Source organism: Emys orbicularis, chromosome 2 (genome assembly GCF_028017835.1).
Source record: "Emys orbicularis isolate rEmyOrb1 chromosome 2, rEmyOrb1.hap1, whole genome shotgun sequence".
Classification (NCBI taxonomy): domain Eukaryota; kingdom Metazoa; phylum Chordata; order Testudines; family Emydidae; genus Emys; species Emys orbicularis.
Window position 1 is genome coordinate 231,737,238 of NC_088684.1, and position 19,825 is coordinate 231,757,062.

General features: G+C 40.1%; 1 protein-coding gene across 1 annotated transcript in view; it reads right to left on the bottom strand.

Moving 5' to 3' along the window:
- The window catches only part of CREB5 (cAMP responsive element binding protein 5), a 304,624-nt gene that overhangs the window by 172,733 nt on the left and 112,066 nt on the right, over positions 1–19,825 (bottom strand). The gene's annotated exons all lie outside the window — the stretch shown is intronic.

Genomic DNA, 19,825 nt, shown 5'->3' on the forward strand with positions numbered 1-19,825 from the left:
CATTTCATCATCACGGAAAGGCAGCTTGCATGCTCGGCTTATTGATGGGCATCACTTCATTTCGTACTCTCTTCCTTTCTGGTTTTCAGGGAAATGTGCAACAGTAAGGATAAATCTACACTCAGAGTTTTAACTCCCTCGATTTAATTGGCATCTAACCTGATGCCAATTAAAAAAGCTCAAGTGAAGACAAGACCATTGATGGCTTGAAAAAATTCTACCATTTCAATTGTTCAATTGTGCTACTGAGGCACATCCCATAGTAAGAGGAAGTGTGGAGTCACATTGTCCTTTGGAGAGTGCCCTCTTTCAGAGGGTGCAACGTCCTCCCTCCTGTGCATGTAGAGAGGCCATAGCCTCGCCTGTTCCTTGCTTCCTTTGGAATTCTGTGCACCCCTTAGTGCAGATGGGAGCAAACATGTCCCCAATATTAGTGCTGCAGTTGTGCCTGGCTCTTATTACAGGCTGTGCAAAGAATGGGGAGGCCCCTTCCTCACTCCCTCACCCACTGCACTCCCTTGTAAGGGCCAGCCTCAATCTGGCCTTAAATGAGGATTAAATGGTGCATAAAAATAGAAGCTGATGCACACATAGACACTAAACTGTATTACTAAATTCCAGTGCGAAAAGAAAGAGTCAGCTGGCAATGCTGAAGCTTTGCTGTACTGACTAAGGAAGGTGTTGGAATGTCAATCCAAGTGCCATCCCTTTGCATGGCATGTAAATGAAAGGTACCAGGAATCTCAGATGTACTTTCACAAACGGCAGTGAAGTACGTACAAAATCCTACTGATCTAGGAGACTGCTAGCAAGGTTGTTCAGTAATATCAGCGATGCACTAATTCCGCTTCAAGGGTTTGCACAGCCTGGATTTAAATATGAATTTAACCTTCCTTCTCACAGAAAAAAGAAAGCCTCCAAAAAATTTGATATAAAGGAACTGGATTGTAACAGAAAACTGTAAATGCTATATGGACATATGTTGTTATTATTTATACAGGGCTATAAATGTGCTTGGTGTCTTAAAGACAAAAAATAGGCCCAGTTCTGATCTAACACTCAAGTAACTCCACTGGTTTCTGAGGAGTTACTCCAGACATACACCAGTTTGTTTACTATTATTTATATTATGGCAGTGCCTAGAGGATCAAGGCCCCGTTGTGCAGACATATGAAAAACATTCCTATCCCCAAGATTTTACAATCAAAAGTAAGAAAGAACAGATCTGGTTCATAGTCTCTGCCCTGAAGATTTCAGTAGCTAAGGGCTTGAGCCATCTTCCACTGAAATCAATTCCAAACTGTCTTTGACTTAAATGGGGGCAGGAAAAGGCTCTACAAACATTTTTTTTAAAACTCATTCTTTATTTTGTATGAATACTTATTTGGCTCCTACTGAGTCTTTAGGAACAAGTGCATTGTGTTAATATGCTATTCCAGAGATATTACTGAAGGAAACTTTGACAGGATGCCTTGTTCCAGGCTGCCCCCCGCTACATTAGCACTCCAGGTTTTTATATTATAAACGTTCTGATAACATGGTTGAGTAATATACTTTGTCATTTTGAAATTAAAATAAATGTGTTACAGGAGAACAAGAAAGAATCTGAAAGCTTCTGAGGTTTGCTCCCATTAAAAAAAAAAAAACCAAATAGATTTTACTAATTTTCAATAAAAATACAACAATGACAAAAAAACAACAATATGCATTTTGTCAAATCAAGGGCCTGTGTCCTTCTTTCCTACCCATTTAACTAACAAAATGCCATCTGGAGTCACAGCTTTGTATTGTCAATGAAATAAGGATTTCGGTTCTTGCTGGTTAAATACAGCAACTATAACTCAGGGAGTGGCATTCTCACACATGTAGCTTAGGGGGGCGAAAGCAGACATACACTTTTTGTATGCTGCTAGATCACTTGAAATGAAGTATTCCTAGATTCTACCCCATGATGTCTTGTTCTTTGTAACTGGTTCATTTAAATAGCACTGAATAATTCCCACTTTATGAAGACCAAGCCCTGTAATCTGCCTCCTTTCAAAATCAAAATAATATGAGCTTTCCTCACTGTCCATACATTTGGTGCCATGCTGGAGAGCAATCACACCTAGGGATACTATTATGAAGGCAGCTGCTGAAGTACTTTCCAAGGATTAAAGCTTCTTTTCAAGCGTGTGCTGTACTACTATCCATGAGTGCGGGTTCATCCAGGGGCTAGAGATTTTACAGTAAGACAAAGAGTACACTTGTCTCACAATGAGCTGTGTCTTATGTAGCAACATAAAAACAGGAAGCATGGAATGGCTGATTCAAACTTTGTGACCACAATGTTCAAGAGAGATCACAGCATTTATGACAAAAGCTGCTAGGAACTGTTTATCCTTGGGAAGGCTGAGGCTTAAAGCCCTTCCAAGCCTCACGCCTGTCACTCCCCTAACAGGCTCAATTTTCATTCTGAGCCCAAATGCATCTGAGCCTAGAGAGGTTACCCCAGAGACAAGTTAGGGAAAAAAGAGATTCAAGGCAAGTGGTATAAAGAATCACAACACTGGCAGTAGCACCAGCCTATCGTTTATTATTATGTAAAAAAAAAAAAGTTTTCTTGACTTCCACCAGTTCATCCCACCATGGGCTGCAACTGAAACAGATCTCAAAGTAAGCAGAGTCTGATGTAGTCAGTATTTGAATAGGAAACCCAAGGAGAGGCTAAGTGCTGTATGAAGCGGTGATTCAATAGGTGATGGTAGTGATGAAGATTCCTCCCCCTACAGTGGAGTATTTTCCAGGAGGTTTCTCTGGCCAGCATAAGTTCACTTTGTACTGTTTATGCAGTGGAAAGTAAACTTAGTGGCCCCAAGAATCTGGTCCAGTGAGAATACTTCACCTTTGTTAGAGGGCCTCTTCTCTTGATCAACTGATATTTGTCAGTTCCATGAGTACTTACTTGAAACAGGCTTCACTGGCCAGGAAACTGGCACAGAGACTTGCCAAAAGTATGCCAATACTGACTCAATGCCCCAACAACAAATATGACGTGCATTGTGCTGGTAGAGATTCCTTCTTTCAGATGAGACACAAAACACAGATTCAGATCATCTGTGGTTATTAAAAGACACTTTCTGCAGGAATACGGTCTTTGTGCCAAATACACTGTAAAGACTACAGTGCCTAGATATTACCACACCCTGAGCTCCATAGTGAGTTTTTACTCACTGAATTCATTAGGAGTGTTGTTTGAGTAAGGACTAGTAAAGATCTCAGAATTATGCCTAAAGTCTGTAAAGAACTTTGAAAGTTGCTGTATAAATATTACATAACTGCTCCTTCTAATCCAGACAGCTCACCAGAAGTGGGAAGTTAACTCATCTGTGAGTCCAGCTCATCTCTTGAAAGGAAAGGCAATGTAAGAAGTCCAAAACACAAGAGACCAATTCTGACATTTTCAGCATATAGGTGCTAAGTTCACATCTAATTAGAGTGTGTAATTGTATCAATAGGAGATAATTATTGTCCGGCTGCTGAACAAGGTGTTTGTTTCCATGATTGTTATAACTGTGTAACTGTCAACTCATAATAAAAGTCTCACATTCAGAAAAGCCCTTTGTAAAGCAAATAGCAAAATAAAATTTCAGCCTGACCTATACAAATAAAATAAAATAAAAAACACAAGTTGGTAAATGCAAGATCCTGTTGTTCCAAATTGTATGTTAGTATTAGTAACAGCTTCTCACTTTCTGGAGTTTTAATTATGACTCAAGGGACTGGGAAAAAGAGAGGGAGGGAGGGAATGTAACCTTTAACAGCCTCACTGGTTTCTATCCCTACCTTTACTGCTGTTGAACTAAAAATCTCCACAGGCTAAAATTCTTTACATTGCAAATAAAATAGTTTTCCCTGGTTTTTATCAGCCCAGGTCCCTCAAGGAACTGACAGCCGGTTTATGTCAATGAACGAGAGTTATTGTTTTCAGGTTTGTTTTTCCTGCAAAAAAATGGTGTTGAACTGAAAGCAAATGTTGCTAATAACAAACAGAAGGCTCTGATTTGGGTTTCTACCAAGACAGCATTTTTGTGCGTATTGAATAGTACTGAAAGCTTTGCAAAAGATGTAAATTGTATTGTACTCCTTCTCAAGGTCCCTAATGCAATGCCACAGACCTTAATTCTAATACCATGTGATGTGATGGGGGCCAGAATGTCTAAAGCTGAGGAAGAAAGCCAGAGAGGGGAGGGAAACTGTGAGGTGATTTTAGGACTTTAAAAACTGGGATTACACTGATGAAGTTGCCATGCCTTGCCATAGCAATTCACTTAGGGTCTGGGAGGGGATTGGGGGAAGGTGATAATCATTCACTGTGGGCTCCATCCTGTGAGGTGCTAGGTGATTCCTCTGAGGTGCTGAATTCCTTTAAATCCCATTGATTTCAAAACCCATCTTTAGATGCCAAGGAGGCATGGGTTGGTTTCCCAAAGCACCAGAGACAAGTTCTCACATCAGATCTCACAGCTCAGAGCAGCTCTTCCTGTTTGCTGACTGATCTAGTAGTATTGATTTTGGAAAAGGTCAGTGGTCCTTCCACTTAGCTGGTGGATGAGCAAAGTGACCGTACCTTTCTTATATAACTCAAAAGGAACTTCTCTAGCTGGTTAACCAGGAGAAGCACTGATGATCTCTGAATGGAGGTCTTAGCCAATCCTCCTTGACCACAAGGAGACTGTTTGTAATGGATGTTTAAGAGATTAGGGAGCCTTAAGGATTCATCAAGGGGTTGTTAGAAACCTCTGGGGAAAACATAAATTTAGGGTGGGTAGTTTGAATTAGAAATAGTTCAAACTGAAGTAATGAAAGTTTGTTGTTTAAAAAAAAAACCATTATTGGTATGGTTGGCCAGAGCAGGTGTTGACGTTGTCTTTTTTCAGTCAAATAAAATACAGAGCTGAGAGAGTTTTCCCATTTTGACTTACTTCTGACTTCAAGATTCAAATATTTTGAAGCATCAAAGAATGAAAGGTTCAGTTTTCAAGACAAACCAGTTGTACATCCCTAATGAAATCAACAGGAGACTTAGCCCCCTCACTGAGCCCCCTTGGTTATCCAATGGAACACAACTCCAGGAGCCTTTGCTGACTCCTTAACAATCTTTGTACCATAATAAGCAAATTAACCAAAGAAAACAACAGTTTTCCAGAAACATGCACCTGACAATACTTGAAGATTCCTGTTGGTATGTCTGAACTTCCAGCTTTCATAGTCTGCCTTCATGGAGAGTTCTCTGAAGGCTACAGAAGTAGATATGTGACATATAAAATAAAAAGAGTTCATAATTTTACTCTCAAAACTACTGTATGTAGAAGTTTTACATGCAAATAGGAAGAATGATTTTTTTAGGCTACACTAACTGTTACAGAAGCAAAATATGACAATATTACACTATGCAAAAACATAATTTGTCAAATTCCCATGGCAGCAGTTTTCAAACTGTGGGTCAGGACCCCAAAGTGGGTCGTGACCCTGTTTTAATGGGGTCACCAGGGCTGGTGTTAGACTTGCTGGGGCCAAAGAGCAAGCCCAAGCCCCACCATCTGGGGCTGAAACCCAAGCCCAAGCCCCACCACCCTGAGCAGTGTGGCTTTGGCCCCCTGCCTGGGGTTGTGGGGCTTGGGTGGGCTCAGGCTGTGGTCCCCTCTCCCCCGGGATCGTGTAGTAATTTTTGTTGTCAGAAGGGGGTCGCGGTGGATGGATCTGGGAAGTTTTCCACAGTCTGATACGGTATTTTACGTTGGGGATGAAAGAGTGGGGCAAAATCCTATCCATATTGGAAATATAGTATATTGCTGTAGAAGAAATTTCCCTGTTTTCAATTATTTTGTATGTCTTTCACTCTAATCCCTGTTTAAGGCCTGATCCTGCAAATCCTTAATCATATGAACAGTTCTAAGGATTTAAATGTCCCATAGTTATTACGGAGGCCTCTTTGGGTTTCAGGGTTTCACCAGGGTTCATATCCAGTGGAGGGAGGGAGGGAGAAAGAAAGAAAGAAAAGCAGTTATCCAATTTTAGGAAAGAAAGGATCAAGACAAGAATAGATCATGAAAAACAGCAGCCAGCATGAATATTTTCTGTATTTTTAATGAAGCCCAAAATATAACCCAGGGACTCCTTTCAGGTTTGTGAGGAGAAAAAAAAGTATCCATCTCTGTTGATGTTTTGCTTTTCAGGATGCTTAAAAAGCTAACACATTCTGAGCTGGTAATGGTTAACCACATTCAACTGTGTCGCTCTCATGGTTGTTCTTGGACCTCTTGCAAAAGAATTCCCTAGCTCTTCTCTCAGTCCAACTAAACCTCACAGTTTCTCTCACTCCTGCAGAGTGGTCAAATTATTTCAAGAGTCATTCTAACTTAGTCTCAATCAAAATCTGAGTCACATTCCCAATACTGAGAATGTCAATCTTGAGAAGAACCACAGTAGAAATTATATGCTGACAAAATGGTAGTATTCTTCACTACTCTGCAGACACCCAGGTTTATTTCCAAATTCCCAGCTCATCAGACTAGCACTAGTGTAACAGTACAGTAGCTTACTAAACCTGAGGCAGAACAAAACAAGGGGGCATTATCATAAAAGAGAGATATTTTCAAAAGCATCTAAGAGATTTAGGAGCACAAGACCCATTGTCTTTCAGTGGTACATAAGCTCCTAAATCCCTTCAGCACTGTTAAAAATCTCCCCCAGAGTGACTTAAGGTTTTCATCCTTCCCTTATGACTCTTGGCCTGTAGATTAACATAAAATATCATCCAGTTTCCAAAAGAGAGTGGTACTAGATCCAAGCATAACTTTAAAGCTACTGAATATCCCGCTTGATTCCTAAAATCGTCATTAAAAAGTTAACGGTTAATTAAAAAATAAGGATGCAGTACACTGAAAATGTTGTTCAACAAATATTCTCTTAGCAGATGTAGGTGTGGTAGTATTGGAGGCAGTTGACTTCAGAGCTGTTAGTATTTGGGTCATATTTATGTCACTGAAATGTAATCATTTTTGGTTTCCACACCACTACATTTTTAGACATATAGAACAATCCTGAAATGGTTTTGTAACTGGAAAAAAAAATTGTTTCCTTGTTTTGTTTAAAGGGACATTGTCAAGTGGTCTACGCCAAAAATGTATGATTTTTTAAATTAAAAGAAAGATGTGGGCACTACCAAATATGAATAGTAAAGTTTCCATTAATTTAATTCAATTAAATGTATGTTATTCCCTGCAGAACATGAAACCTAGGAGATGAAAAAGATTATGGGTCATATTCTGAAGTTCTCACTTAAGCATCCCATGGAGGCCAATGGGAAAATTAAAGCAGGACTTCAGAATTTGGCCCTACAGTATAAACAGGAAATGCAATCAACAAATCTAGTTTCACAATGATAAGTGAATGAAATACAAAAAATTAAACAGCATAAATGCTGAAAATTTTTTTACATTTTTACAAAGAAATCTGCCAGCTTTAATAAACAACCTAGATAGTTGCTAGCAACAAAGCCAAGGGACTTAAAATAACAATCAACATGTCTATAACTCAGCTGGACACTCATGTTTATTGCCACAGACCTGAAAGCAGCATGTTTCAGTATAAGTGGAAATGTCAGTGTCTGCCACTGTGATTCAAAGGCCTGCCTCAGTACACGTGCCTTCTCATCCCTCCTCATCCAGGTTTCCAGCATGAGATGCTCCAGAAGGAGTGAGAAGTCAGCTTCAAAAATGTATTGTAAAATGTCTGGTGGGAACACGCTCCCCGCAAGAGCAGAGTCACATCATGTGGAACAGCATCTGCTAACTCTTATTTGAAAGTCTACAGTGTGGACATGATGGGAGGAGAAAAAACAATGGAAGAGAGAGAGAAAAAAAAAGTGTTGTGGCTCGTGCTGTCTCATCGAGCTGAGCTGTGGCTGTCTCTAAAGGGTTCCATGGACAAAGTGATTATCTATTTGGAAGTAAAGAAATTACTCAATTTTTAAGACGAATGGGTGGTTTACCAACTCCAATCTAATAAAATAACACCTCTTTCTCAGACAGGATGCCCCCAGAAATATCCCTTTGGGTTCTATTTGTTGCACAAAAGATCTCCAATCTCCCAATCAAATGGGAGCTGTACTGTGCCTGGTGTTTTTATTTGGGGACACTTCCCAAATAACTTTCCCAGAATCTTTATTTTTGCCACACACACACACACACAAAAGTAGTCATATAAGCCACTATGAGCTTTAAGAAGATATGAGCTTCTCCGTGATATGCCAGGAGTTAAATCCCATGAGTTTTAGGGTTCCTTCCATGGTATATTTCCAACTTGTATTACTGTATTGTAGGCAAAGATTAGATTCCCACTGAAAGCAAAATTTACCTCTGTGACTCCGGATACAAGATTCACACAGCACAACATCCAGGTGGGAAAAGTCCTACTCTTCTTAATTTTCTCATTACTACAACACTAATTGCACTTCCCTCTCTCCTACTTTCTGCCTTAGAAGCTTGCATTATTTTGTATGCCCACTTTATTTGCCTATGTATCTGTGTTTCCCTGTGAAGAGGCATCGCTTGCTTCAGCTCAAACACATCTTATCGCATTTCTGGATTCCAGATATAGCCCAGAGCCAATTGTCACTGTGTTTCAAATGAGATACCACTGTAGCCGATACTAATGATTTGGGGACACAACTGGAGCGTGAAAGCACTAAACTGCACATGGCTGAACTGGAAACAGCAAAAACCTTTTGTGGAAGGAAATGGGACAGATATGGAAAGAAAGAAAGAAAGAAAGAAAGAAAGAAAGAAAGAAAGAAAGAAAGAAAGAAAGAAAGAAAGAAAGAAAGAAAGAAAGAAAGAAAGAAAGACAGAGTTTCTCTCTTTCCACAAGTTCAATGTTGCCACCTTTGAGATTGGCTGTCCTGATGATGCAATTATTGTGTCAACATGCCACAACACAAAATGGTGGACATTCTGACACCATGTGATCACCCTGCACCACAATATTTTAACATAGCGATGTTTCATGAGCCCCAAAGGTATATGTACAGTCCATAGACACTGCATGCAAGAAATAAATGTCCTGTTAAAAAAAAAATTATACCGTCCCAAATACACCTACACCCATTTACTTGGTGTTTTGTATCTCTTTGCCTCCCTTATATTGGCCAGTGTGGCACAATGAGATATATAACTTATAAGATAAATGAGCCAAACTATTCCTGTCACTGATAAGGAAGAGAGGTTAGGCTATACATACACTAGAGAGAAAAGACAGTATAACTAAAAGCAGTGAGACTGAATGGCACCACAATCTATAAATCTGTATTTCTTCACCACAGAGAATATCTCTGTTCACACCAATGTCATTAATAACCAGGCTGAAGGGTGCATGAGCGAGGGTAGATGGATATTTGACTTTTCTATCATAAAATATCACTATAATTTGATCCATACAGAAATGCAGATCCATCCATCTACTCAGCCAGAACAAAAGGAACTGAGGGCAATTGAAGCTTTAATGACATAATGAGAATGAAATCCCGCAACCAAGAGTAGTGTCCAGCCATTTCAGAGGGTAAAAGCCTCTCTTTTGTACGCTAAAGCTATACACTGAAATTCATAAAGTTATTTTCCCCTCTTGGGATTTATACTCTTTGTACAAAATATAACCAGGAAAATTAGGAAATGTAGTTCTAAGCACTCTGAACTTTTGGGCCACAACCTTAGTTGGTGTATGTCACCATACCACACCAATTTACACAAGCCGATGATCTAGCCTTCTCTCTTCATGCTGAAGCCTGAATGTTTGTCTTATTTGAAACTAGAGTCAGATGCCCGTTCCTCAATCTTTCAGGTTTTTACTAGAAAGAAGTAAGAAGCAAAACCAAAGTGCCATTGATTTAAGATTATAAAGCTAGACCCTCAGTAGATTATATACTGGTGCAGCTCCACTGAGCAGAGGCATAGCTTTCCAATATGTTTTCTCAGCCCAAGTGAACAAAGGTAGTAGTAATGTAAGAAATATCAAAATCATTAAAACTGGGTGTATACAATCAAGACAGTCCTATATTATTACCTGAAAAGGCAATGAAATGTCAAAGCCAGACTAGACTTTTTTGGCCTCCAAGAACATAGACCCTAGTGAATCCTTTCATTTGAGATTACATCCCAAGTCTGGCCAGACTGTTCAGGCTACAGACATCAATGTCCTGTCATTAGTCAACTTCAGGAAATATATAGTATTCATTGCCCAATCTGCAAAGACAGGAAGTGGAGGAAATGGAAAAGTTGGGAGGGTGGGAAGGGAGGAAGTTCTGCTCATTGGTAGGTGATGGAAAGCAGTGAGAACACGACTGTTTCTGTTTGTTCAGTCCAGTCATCTAAAGCTTCAGTAGAGGGACAAAGACCTTTACCTCCTCTTGTGGGAATAGAATAAACATCACTGAGCCAGAATGTGAAGGCAAGTCTAGACCTGAGCAAGAAGGATGCTTTGGAGTTGGTCTGCATTAAAGAAATTCCAGAAACCAACAGACAGAAGCTGTGCTGCTGTCGCCTTCCAAACGGGCAGTGTTTTTAGATTATGAATCAACTTACAGAGTGAGGGCCCGATCCAAAGCCCATTGACGTCATTGGAAAGACTCCCATTAGCATCAGTGGGCTTTGGATCAGGGCCAGAGTGACTAAGCTCAACAAAATATTCTGAAAACTCAAAAGCCTTCTATACTTTGAAGCTGTGAAGAAAGATTTCCTAAGCAAATCATGAAGCTGATTAGATATACCCCTGAAAAGTATTCCAGATAGAGAAAGATCTCAGGTACTTAAAATGTCCCACTACAAATGTATGGGTAGAGTTCATTGTTTTGAAGCATGGACAGACAAATGACAATTGGATTTTGACAGATGAAAATGATTAATCATTGTGGCTTACAAATGGATAATACAATGAATTCACAATTTTTTTTGGGGGGGATGGAGGTTGCAGCTTGATCCCCATGTCTTCAAACATAGGCAACTTTGGAATTGGTCTCATATTTTTCAAGCTTCTAACAGTTTTGTCTTCCTCAATAATGTCTCTCATCCTGATTGTTTTTACCCTATCTCTGCTTATTTTCTACAATAGAATAGCATAGATTTCTTAGACCTCTCAGACTCTCTCTAAGGAGTCCAAGCCTAACCCTAGGATTTTTGTGAAGTATGATCTGCGGGATCTCACATATGGTTGCACAAATATTGTAATACATTTTGGGTGGAGGGTATTGGCTGTGGTGGGGAGACAGAAAGGTGGTCACAATGGTTAGCACTAATAGAGTTCAGTCATCTGGTAGGGAAGTCAGATTGCTGGTCACTGGAGGAAGAAGAGAGCTGAGTCCCCTGTTCAATCTTGTGGAAGGAAGGAAGTGATGATGGTGAGCAAGCAGGCAGTGAGATCTTGGTGTGTGCTGGGAGGAAATGTTGAGAGAGTGTGGTACCTTTGTAGCTGCACACACAGCACATGTCTATGATCAGCTCCATGTGAGCTAACTTAGAAATCAATGGGCCTGATTTTCAGAGGGGTGAGCATCCACAATTCCAACAGAAGTCAATGAGAACTATGAGTGCTCAGCTCTGCTGAAAGTCAAGTGCCAAAATATAGATTTAGGAACCTATGTTAGACACTCACACTTGAAAGTATTGGATCAGGGGGTTGGTAATGGGATGTAAAGCCTCTCGGAAGCTAGGCTACCAATTCAAATTCAGCCTGGATCAGTAATGGTTGGCCAGCTGATAGACGGCCTAACTGAAATGAGTTGGTGACTCCTCTCAATGGCAGCATCATAACTGATGTTAAACACATTTGTTGGGAGTCTTGGAAGACAGGCCAAAGTCTGAAGAGATCTGGAGAGAACATTATTTTTCTTACTGTTAAGAACATAAGTATGGCCATACTGGGTCAGACCAAAGGTCCATCTAGCCCAGTATCCTGTCTTCCAACAGTGGCCAATGCCAGGTGCCCCAGAGGGAATGAACAGAGCAGGTAATCATCAAGTGATCCATCCCCTGTCGCCCATTCCCAGCTTCTGGCTAAGAGCCATTGATGGACTTATCCTCCATGAACTTATCTAGCTCTTTTTTGAACCCTGTTATAGTGTTGGCCTTCACAACATCCTCTGGCAAGGAGTTCCACAGGTTGACTGTGCGTTGTGTGAAGAAATACTTCTTTTGTTTGATTTTAAACCTGCTGCCTATTAATTTCATTTGGTGACCCCTAGTTCTTTTATTATGAGAAGGGGTAAATAACACTTCCTTATTTACTTTCTCCACACCAGTCATGATTTTAATGTGCTCCAGGTCAGGTCTGAGGCACACTGGCAAGAGAGCATAGGAATCTTGCACTGCCGCTATCTGTACAGATTGTCCTACAGATAAATATATTTTGATATACTGCACTGAGAAGTGCAGAGTCAGCGCTGCAGGGGGAGCCTGAGGACAAATCCTGGCTGACTTAGCCAAAATTTCTGCTGTGGTATGTTGGGGAGCACATACTGCAGGTGCAGTTCTGCCATACTTTCCAGAGGTGTAGAATGCCCTTCACTCAGTGCTCAGCCACATCTTCTGGTTGGTGTGTGAGGACCTACCACTGCCCTGAATTAACCTTTCAGGTAGATAGTGCCTGTAGGGGAGGAGGAAAGGAAGAGCATATGAGGTATCCAGAGGCATTGTGCAAGGCCCCTGTACAATAATCCAAGTCCTCCCTCACATGTGTAAAAGACAATCCAAAAGTAAGCCCTTTGCAGCCATTCATTCCTCTTTCATTTTTGATACAGAACACCAGGAAAAAATGCTTTCATCAGAGTTATGTTTTTCTTCAAACCATGCGTCTTTGCATTGCTATCCATTAGAAAGGTCACAGTTGTCGCCTGCCCACCCCCTCCCCCTCTTTTTTCAGTTGCTGCAAGTCCAGCATGATTCCTTAAGACGCAAAATGTCAGGTAAAAACACATGCTTTTTCAGTACTTGAGATTTTAAATTTTGAGGGCATTGAAAAAAAACAGATTTTAGAAGAGTGTTTTAAAACAAAGAATACTGCCTGCACTGAACAATTCACTTTGAGTAGGTTTCTTTCATTTTGAAATGGCACTGTCAATTAAGCTATATGAGTGGCTATAAAATGCCCGTTGCATTACCAGATCAACAGGTACAGTACTTTTATATTCCTTATTGCCTTTAAATTCTTTAGCATCTTAAGTTCACAAGCCCTGGTTAGTCACAAGTCAGATATATGGCACACACAAAAGATATACCGGACCATTGGTTTTCTCACTGATGTTATAAATTCAATGCAATGAGGCATCCATTAAGTATTTATGAATCCTGACATAGTACCACACAAAGATTAATCCTGACTTTACAATTTATTAGACAATGTCTTGTACAGAGTTACTATAGTTTTATCATGTAATGCTAAGTACGTCAAGTTGGCATCTCATATGGTCTATCTTAATTAATGCGGAGATCATTATTAATGATCTCACTAGACCCAAAAGCAAGTCAATAAGCAAGGTGATGCCCCATGACAAGTAGGTCTTCAATCTCCAGTTGAAGGTTATTGAATTTTCAAAAATATCAGAAATCTATCAACCACTAACCGTTATTGCTATTCCTTAACATCAATGAAAACACAATACATGCAGTATGGCCACCTATCAGTTAATCAAATACTGCTCTGTGACTGCCCTGAGTCAACTCTGCTTCTTTCTTAGAGGCTGGACTTATTTTGAGAAGTTCATGAATTGACAAGAGACAAGAGTTCATCTGTGTAGCTGATCCATGACTGGGAGAGGTTGCTCAGAAACATTCACAGGAAGGGGGAAAGAATAACAGAGGGTTTTTTCCCCCCTTCACATTGGTGGTGTTCCTAAAAGTTTCCGTCTTATGTCTTTTTGTATTTACCAGTTAGCACAAGTTAGAATACTGACCCCTGAATGTCTCCCTGGCATGAAAAAAGTACTCAAGGACTCGCAGGATAAGGCGGAAGCAACCATTTGAAGTGGTGTAAGTAGCTCAAAGTGCTATATCCTCATCTCACATCAAGAATAATATTGTACCTCTATTAGATTCTGATAATTAAATATGCTGTCTGGTTACAAACACAATATGTCCATTTAACATATATTGAAACTTTTGTAGCAATATAGCCTTGAATAATGATGACATATTGTACTTAGAATCATAGAATCTCAGGGTTGGAAGGTCATCTAGTCCAACCCGCTGCTCAAAGCAGGACCAATCCCCAGACAGATTTTTGCCCCAGATCCCTAAATGGCCCCCTTAAGGATTGAGCTCATAACTCTGGGTTTAGCAGGCCAATGCTCAAACCACTGAGCTATCCCTCCCCCTTCACAACACTTTGTTGTGTGAAATTAGACAGAGAAAAAGGGCAATATGCACAACATATGTATTTATATATGTCATAAGTTTGCAATAAAGGATATTATTTCACTGTAACAAAATATCATGGTTTCAGCATTCTTAATGTACTAGATACATCTCTGGTACACAAGGTTATGTTGCTTTAATAAAATGAAAAATTACCAGAAGAGCATTGAATTAGCTGGTATCAATCACCACTTCAGTATTGGTGGTACATTTTCCATGCACTTAGGCAATGTCGTATCAAAAATTCCCAGCTATTCCTACAGGGCTCTATTTAGGGTTGGAGTTTTTATTGTTTTTTTCTGGGAGGTGTGGGCAGGGCGGGGGTGAGTTATACTTGTGCACATAACTTTTTTCCCCAGCGGATCTTCTGCACGACAGGACTGTTGCATTGGCGGTATGGAATTCAGCAGACAGAAATGCGTGACCACAAGATAGCATCTGCATGAGGTTTGGCTAAGAGTGTGTCATGATTTCAACAGTAAGCAAAAGGATTCCCTCCTTCCCCCCCCTTTTTCTTACCATAAATGTATACCATGTAAGTTTCAATACACGGTGATCACTACTTTTTAATTATTAGTATTTTCCCCCAAATAAAATGCAAAAACAAAACAAATAGATAGACAACTATGGGGCATTTACAAGGGACAGTTCAGTTAACTCGCCAACTAAATCCAGTGTTACATCAATGCTTACTCGTCTACCAGCAACCAAGAAATGGTACAAGAGTACACACACTTGTATTGGATTATTGGTTCAATTAGGCTAGACTGCTCCCATACAGCACACATATGCTGATGCTTCCAGTGCTTCCATTTCTGAGGCCTGACAGAATCTGTTGCCGTTGCATATTCCTGGGCAATGGGGCTGGAGCCACATAGCCAATCTGTTAGTACTAAGATAAGGGGAATTTATCTCCATCTCAATAAAACAGAAACACTGATGCAAAAAAGCTACTTAACACTGTTGTCACTTTATGACACTGAGGTTTTAACATCCAAAAAACCTGGATAGTGATTAAGAACAAAATCCTTTACCCTCAGCACTGCTCTGACTAAGAATATCAAGAGTCCCAAATATAAATATTACTGAATACAATTTTCTTTGCATGGTCCACTACTTATGTATTATGTTACAAAGACTATTTTTCATTGTCAAGTTCACTCCTACATGGGTTAATGGCCCCTTGATGGACTGGGAGAATTTTAATTGCATTTAAAGTATTCAACAATGTTTGATTTCTAAAATGGATGAGAGGTTTGGATTTAAGGCAGATTCTTTATTTGATCCTGCTTCTCTGTCTGCCTGTCTTTCTTCCCCTTCATAAAAAAAATCCTGCCCTGCACACAGTGAAAAAAATCCATTTTGTAGGATGTGGGAGTGTCTAGTTCCATCAATTTTCTGTGTAAATGAATCACAAATAGCCTGCTGCAGGGTGAAATAGCCTCTAAGCATACACGTAATCACTGGCAGAAGATTGTTGTATTGCAGGTCAAGTTGAAAGAATGTTCCCTACAATGGAATATATCAGTTTGGGGTTGTCTTCTGATCGGGAACAAGTGCTCCCCATAGAAGCTGTTTCTTTAAGATTCTAAAAATAAGTTGATATATAAAAGTGACTTCGCTGTAACACAGTGAGTCAGATCAAGGAGCAAGAGCCATTTATAGATTATGAAGTAAACTTTACCCTGAACCAACTGCTTAATCTGCAGAAAGAGGAGAAATATGTTTTCAACTTGGATGGAGCCTTATCCGCATAGTAATTTTGGGGGCAACAGGGAGACCCAAATTATTAGGAAACGGGCAACAAAACATATGAATAAAATTCCAACCGACTATATACACTCGTATAGACTAGGGTAATATAGATGATGTATATAGTCTGCTGCGCTTTTGCATCATTTAACAACTTTTTAAAATCCCCCCTCCCCAATAGCAATGGTCTCCAGATAAACAACTATAAATGTGAATTTATGAAGTGTCATTATTACCACCTGACACTATCATGAATGGATATCTTTCTGCAAAATGGACAGTAATTAAAAAAAAAGAAGTGTTTCAGACTAAAGCACTGTGTGGCTCGTGTGAGAAGACAGTTCTATTGTCAGGGCAGATCGTGTTTCAGAACTTCTCAAAAAGTATATCCCTGTTTTTCACGATTCATTAACTATTCCTGTTATAACACATTGCACACTTTCATTTGATAGTTACCAGAAAACAATGCCTATTGTAAATACATATTGTGGCAAGGTACCATCTCGGTCTCACCAGCCTCAGCTGTTTTTAGCCTTGGTGAGATGAGCTTGGGTAAAACAGCCCTTCTAGGATGCACAGGGGCAGTCCAGTCCATTCCTTCTCTTAGCCGGTCTTTTGGGCTTGTTTTTCTTCCCTTATGGGCGGGAATGCAGCCTCCCCTCCTGGTGAGGCTTGCTGTCTTGCCGCTCCTAGCCTACTGGCAGCTTGACTCCTTCTCTCTCTCTCTTCTCCCAACAGGGGAGGGTTTCAAAGGGTCTCAAGCAGCCCTTAGTTAGAATCAGTTGATCCTAATTGACCTCAGGTAAACTCCCTCTCAGCTGATCCTAATTGAGTTTCTGGTAACCCCTTCTCAGCTGAACCTGATTGACCTGTAGTTACCCATCCTCAGTTGATGGGGAGGATTGCCTTTTAACCTTCTGGGACTGTTTTCTAACCCCCCCTTGCAGCTGTCTGTCCTGAGTTTATCACAATATATAGAACCATCAATTAAAAATGTTATATCATCATGGTCCAGTTTGCAGGATTGTGGGTGTGGAAGTTTGAAAAATTCTGTTATCCCTACTAAGACTTTTTCAGATCTTATGAGGTGAACTCCTGCAATTTACTCATTACATTTCAGATGATGGACTGTATCTAATATATTAATATTAGATACCTACACCTAACCTATAAACAATTTAATCAATTGTATCCTATTTTCAAGGAGGTACAAATTTCTCAGTAAAATCTTAGTCCCAAATTTGGCCCTGAGATGCATAGAGTCACTCAATGCATCCAAGGGTCAAATATGACCCCTTAGTATTTTAGTCAAAATGCAATAGTTGCATTAAAACTGAAATGTCAGCCTAAAAACAGTGGGCCAGACTTGTTCCCATAGCTCTACTGAGGCCAGTGTGGTTACATAAGTGATAAAAGTTGGCCCATTTTACTCTTCTCAAGCTTGTGGCATTCTTAAATTTAATACTAGTAATAGCATCATCTGAAAAGCAGTCAACAGAGGCCTCATCATAAGTGAGCGCACATATTTTCCTTTACCTGTTCAACAGACATAATGCAAAGAGCACAGACTTAACCCTGTTTTGAGATGACCTCACACACCATAATTCAGCAACAGCTAGGAACACTTTTTCTGATCTGTACAAAGTTTTATTTTCATCAGAATTTGGCTCTGAAGTAACAGTGATCCCTTAAGCAAGACATATCCACAGGGTCTGATTCTCCAACCCTTTATCCCTTAATACGTTGTCATTTACATCCCTGCAAAGGGAGTGTCATTACCATTCTGATCTGGTAGTGTTTTAAACTTACATTGCATAAGGGGAAAGATAGTAGAGAATCAGGCCTAAAAAAAAAAATAGCTCTGGACCCAGACTCTTCTAAACACAACTAAACTGATTATTTGCTGAACTGTGAACAGATATTATTGGTAATTGTAGCATAGGTCTAATTTTAACCACCAGAACCATAATTTAAATCCAACCTCTGCTCTTACCACTACAGCTGCTTAAATGAAGTTGCCTTTGTCACAGTACCAGTGGCAAATTCAATGCAGTGTAATGTAGGGTTACCATATTTAAAAAATAAAAAAAGAGGACACTCCACAGGGCCCTGGCCCCGCCCCTTTCCCACCCCAGCCCCGCCCCAACTCCACCCATTCCCTGCCCTAACTCCGCCCCCTCCCTGAGCACCCCGCATTCCCCCTCCTCCCTCCCAGCCACGCGAAAAGGGCTGCCCGAGCGCTACCGGCTTCACGGTTTGCCGGGCAGCCTCCAGACCCTGCGCCCCCAGCCGGCGCTTCCCCAGCGCAGCTGGAGCCCGGGAGGGGAAGCGCCCAGCCAGGGCGCTTGCATCTGAAGAAGTGAGGTTCTTACCCACGAAAGCTTATGCTCCCAATACTTCTGTTAGTCTTAAAGGTGCCACAGGACCCTCTGTTGCTTATCCCTTATGGAAAAATCCTGAAGAAGTTAAAAGGAATTAAAACAATTGGACTCTATAGTTATTACTCTAAAATTCTATCACATTTTAGAGTGGATGATATCCTTTTCTGTAGAATTTTTAAACTACCCTATAGAATTTAATAATGAATTATATCTCAGAATAGAACAGAATTCTATGGGCCCAATTCTTATTTATACTAAGGCCTCTTTAGGCTGCCAGAGTGGCCTAATGGGATCTCAGTGTAAATGGGAATTTGATTCTATAGGTTGATTTAAAAAATTCTACAGAGAAGTCATCACTCTCTATTAAATGCCACAGTACTTTTCCACCAGATTTTGTCAAGAAAAGCATTTAGTATTAAATCCAGGTGTAGATTGTCCTTCTTCAGTATATTTATTGTTGTACATTCTACTTATTATAAATTTGCTTTTGCAGGAGAATGTTTAAAAATGTTTTTTACTTTTAAAGTCTCATTTCAACAACAAAAATTTATCTTTTTCTTGACATGGCTGTGACATCCAACAGCCAATCTGAACACAATTAACATTAGTTCACTTGAATGCTAATGGCTAAAACACTTTGAACTTTCATGATATAGATATCACATGACTTGGTGAGGCCCGATACAAAATAGTACTTTGGTAGCTGGCATTAGGGTTGCCAAGCCTCCAGGTTTGTCCTGGAGTCTCCAGGAATTAATGATTAATCTTTCATTACAGATTATGTTGCATGATGAAATCTCCAGGAATATATCCAACCAAAATTGGCAACCCTAGCCGGCATTGAGTTTTTGTCCATATCTAATACAGGTCGGGGAAGTCCAGTAATTTGACTGGATTCCATGTGTCACCCTTGAAGAGCAGAACAGCACAGGTAACAGTTTATTGGCTTAATTTGCCAACATATTACAGAATCTAGGATTCCCTCCACATCCTGCAGCTAGAGTATGTGTGATGTTTTAATTCTTACTGTATTTACAAAATGCCTCTCTGAGCACTGGTAGCATGCACAAAAGAATTTTAGAATTAAAATGTATTTCTTAAGAAATACTACTCTGTTCAATCGGAAAAGACCGCTGCAGCGATGTGCTGCCAAACTTTTAACAAGGGACTCCCTCAAGATTTTTCTGTCTCTCTAAATCTCATCCAGCACCAACAGATCTTGAAATCACAAGTGTGGAGACATTACACAAC